Genomic DNA, 4,382 nt, shown 5'->3' with positions numbered 1-4,382 from the left:
AAACCTCCTAGAAGAAAGGACTAATCCTCTTTACATTCAACATATCTGAGCTCATTCTGGGTTGCCTGGATCTTTGTCACAACTAAATGAGGAGACTGATAACCTGACCCATGAAGCTTATAAGGCCTCCTTGCCTGAGCAGGTAATCAGTCTGCACAGCAAGTTCCATCAATCAACCCATAGCTTACACAAAGTGTTCCCTAACAAAGGAAAATTGCAAGCTAATTATTAGGCAGTGTGCTAAATGTGCTCCTTTCTTGCCCATAGGACCTTTACAACCACAAGGTGTTAATCCTAGAGGTCTAAAGTCCAACGCCCTATGGCAGATGGATATCACTATGTGCCATCTTTTGGCAATTAAATTATGTGCATGTATGCATAGACAACTACTCGGGGCTCCTCCTGGCAATGACAGCCCCAGGAGAAATATCCAAACATGTCTGTTCTCACCTCTTGTGCTGTTTTACAACTATGGGAGTAATATATGAAATAAAAACAGACAATAGCCCCGCATATACCAGTACAACATTTAAGGAGTTCTGTTCCAAGTGGAACGTTAAATATACCACTGGTATTCCTTAAAACTTCCTGGGGCAAGGGATAGTGGAAAGAGCCCACAAATAGCTAAAGGCCACCATTATAGAATAAAATGGAGAAGACAGCGCCTCCCCATGGTCTCCCTATGATATTCTTAATACTATCATCTTTAAATTTTTTATAGTGCCTAAGGGTGATGATTGTACACATGTCTTCAAGCATTGGGATCCCGTGATGGGCCATCTCACTTACCCTTAGTGCAATGTGAAGACCCCTTAACCAATCAGTGGTCAGAGCCTTCACTGCTCCTTGTGTTGGGTAGGGGTTTTGCTTGTTTCTTTCCAGAAAGATATCCACAGCCTATCTGGATTCCAGCCCACCATGTCTGACCCTGGATACCTACCTGCCATTATGGCCCCCTGCACATCCAGGAGAAAGGAAGCAAAAATGCAAGAGAGCGAGAGGACACCAGAGGAAACTCAATCACATGACCACATGGGGTGATGTAAAGGGGCTAATACAGCAGGCCAATGATATTGGAGAAAGCCTGGGTCATGGTTCTAATCCTCCCAGACAGGTCTTTTTTTTTACTCTTATGCACAGCTCTAAGCATCAACAGTACCATGGCCCAGGTAAATTGAGCCCTTGTCACTAGAGCACACTTTTTGGCTGTTGCTAATTGGGAAGGGGCTTTACCTAAGCTCTTTTTGAATAATCCCAATCTTATTGATCCTGAGTTATCCATCCAGGAGGTAGCTATACCCTGAAACATGAGCATCTGCCCATTTATTTCTCCATAGTAGATAATGAAACCTATAACCCAGGCAGTCCCCTCTCTTTTGCTCTTGTCAATCAAACTATTGTAGATAACTATAAGAAGTCATATGTTGAGCTATCTCTCACTGACCTTAGAGTTATAGTTAATGCTAACTATAGCCATAGACTCCCCCATGGCAAATACAAGAAACCCTTGCTGCCAACCTGCCCATCACACTTTTTGGAAAGCCCCTCTCAGATAATTATAGCATCCCATGGAACCAATGTATCACTGTCATATCTTATCTCCTTGATAAGAGGAATTTCTCTGGGGAAGAACAACATATATGTGCCTGGGTGGGCATAGCTCCTGGAATGTAATTGATGTACCCAAAATCTGCAGTAACTACTACATGGGACAAGCTGTTACCAACCTGTGTGCAAGAAATCAGTATGGCATGAAGGATATCAAGCCAATAATACAAGCTGCTGGACCCATCAAATGGGCAGCAGCCAGCTGGATGAATGGGTGTATATTGAGTCCAGACCCTAACCATGAATTTGCCCTTGTGCCAAATTATACCCATACCCACAATGCACAAGCTTGTGTTATGCCACCCCTTGCCATGTTAGTAATCAACAATATTGATAGCATAAATGCTACTCATACAGAGATCCCCTGTGCAGTCAATATATCCTGCAGGCTCACAAATTGTAACCCCTGCTATGAAAGCTAAACTTATATTTATGTTCAGAGTACCCCCAGCAATTTAGCTTCCAGTGAACCTGTGCAGAGAGTGGAGGAGACCATGGGACATGCAGATGAAGAATCTTCTGAATGAGATCCTATACCAGACAAGGCATGCAATTAGCCTCATCATTGCTGGAATCATTGCCCTGGTAGCCACCATCACCGCCATAGCCACTGTCGCTGCTTTGCTCACTCAGAGTATACAGACTGCTTAGACTGCAAACCATTTGTCTACTGCCATGCCAGCAGCCTTTGCCAATCAAAATGACTTAAATAAACTGTCCCGAGCTGCTGTTTAAGTCATTCAGCAAGAACTAGACCTCCATCAGGAACAATTAGATATTCTGTTTATGTTGCACAGGATCACTTGAGACCCTGAATTTCATAGTATTTGTGTCTCCCAATATGCTGTATCTGAAAATTTAACCTTTCACTTTTCCAATTTTTCTCAGTATATTAAGGGTGCTTGGGATGCTTACTATGTTATGATCATGCATAACCTTACTAAGGCAATTTTCAAAATCAACGAGATGAAGGTGTCTATCTTTACAACCTCTTTTTTCTTCCAGGGATGGACTGAACATTGGAAAAACCTGATAGCCAAATTACCTAATCCTTATAATGGTATTACCCTGGCCTTACAGTTTATAATAGCGATAATTTTTTTCTTACATTGTAGACATTTATGTAACCATATAAAGGCCACCAAATGAAAAACAGCAATCCTGGCTGAAGTCCTTTCAGCACAGGGAGATGTGGGGAGAAGTGCATGGAGTACTGTATACGTGGCAGTGGCATAGGTTAAGGGCATGTGAGTGGCAAACCACTCCCCTGTGCTAGGTGTGTGAGGGGCAAACTACTTACCCTGTAGGCACAGCCCTAGGCATGAGGTCACATGTTGTAGTCCCTGTGCTTGCTCTATGGCTCACTCCTCGATTGGTTGCTGCAGGGACAGTTGGCCAGAAATTTTATTGGTGGCTGCTTGTAATCTGCTTAGCTACTGCCTGAGTATATATACATGGTAACTGCAATTAAATCAGATCTGCTTCCTGCTTGGTCTCCAGAGGTCTTGATTTAGTAACTCCACAGCCACACTCTCCTCTACCCTGTTCCATGGACCTCCTCACTGGATGAGAGAGAGCCCACATAGATGCCAAAGAAAATTAGGCTCATATTTTCCTAATGGGTTATATAATTATCTGAATCTGAACATAACAACCTAGGATTCATAGATTTATTGGTTTTCTAGTTAGGCTGTTTGAGACCTAATCAGAAACTTTTATTAGAAAGGCTTTTATAAAGGAATATTTCTTGTATACATAACTATCATAGTTAATCAATATGCTGCAGTTTTTTGGGGGGAACCCCAAAATTGACCAATCAGAAGCATGAATTTTCATAACTATACTTCTTAACTTCACAAGTTAGTAGTTTGAACTGATACAGTCTATTTAATTTATTTTATAAAAGGTCAATGGATTATATTAGTTCTCTCTACTTTGTGTATCTTATAATTAAAACATCTTAAAGTGTGTGGCCTTGAGTTAGATTTTAAAATGAATTAGATTTTTCTAGAGAGCAATATTTATAAAGCAGAACAATGCCTCCAATAGAGAGATCACAGAAGACTTTCCTTAATTTGATTGTTGATTGTACCTTCAGTAATTGATTGCTTCATAGAAAAACAATGAATATTAATGATAGATATATCTAATAGCTCCTATTTCATATTATAATTATTCTTACTGTATCCCAATCTCTAACTACTCTATGTATTTTTTTTAGTTTATGAATCTATTATATTGTGTAACTATCATGTATCTATGCATATAGAAGTCATTTTATTTTCAACTTGCTTTGTTTTTTTGCAGTTTGCTCATTGATGGCATATGTATTTTGAAAGAAGGATCAAGGCTTGCCATTGGAGAAAATGCCCATTTATTGAGGCAGCTCTGCATATTTATAGAGCTGGGGGTGGTCTGATGGTTGAAACAGTTTAACAATTTAACAATTTTGGCAGCTAGCATGGGGTGCTTTCTGATTGGTGGGTAAGGATCATGTGAGTCAGCAGGACTTAAGGGAAGGGGAGGTAAGTCTTTGGGAAGCCAGGGTGACTCCCAACATTCCCCCCTCTTTGTTATTAAATGAGAGTGGGCATCAACTCATTCTGGCTGCTTACTGCTGAAATGGGGTGGTGTAGGAGAAAGAGAGAAGGGAAGTAAGGAGCCCGCACAAGAGGGCAGAGACGATGAAGGTTCCTTGCCACCACAGATCCATGATGATGTCAGTCCATTCAGCATAGGTCTGGACTGGAAGTATCATCAGTAGCCATGAGTTG

This window comes from Marmota marmota, unplaced genomic scaffold (genome assembly GCF_001458135.2).
Source record: "Marmota marmota marmota unplaced genomic scaffold, marMar, whole genome shotgun sequence".
Lineage (NCBI taxonomy): Eukaryota > Metazoa > Chordata > Mammalia > Rodentia > Sciuridae > Marmota > Marmota marmota.
This window is presented reverse-complemented; position numbering follows the sequence as displayed.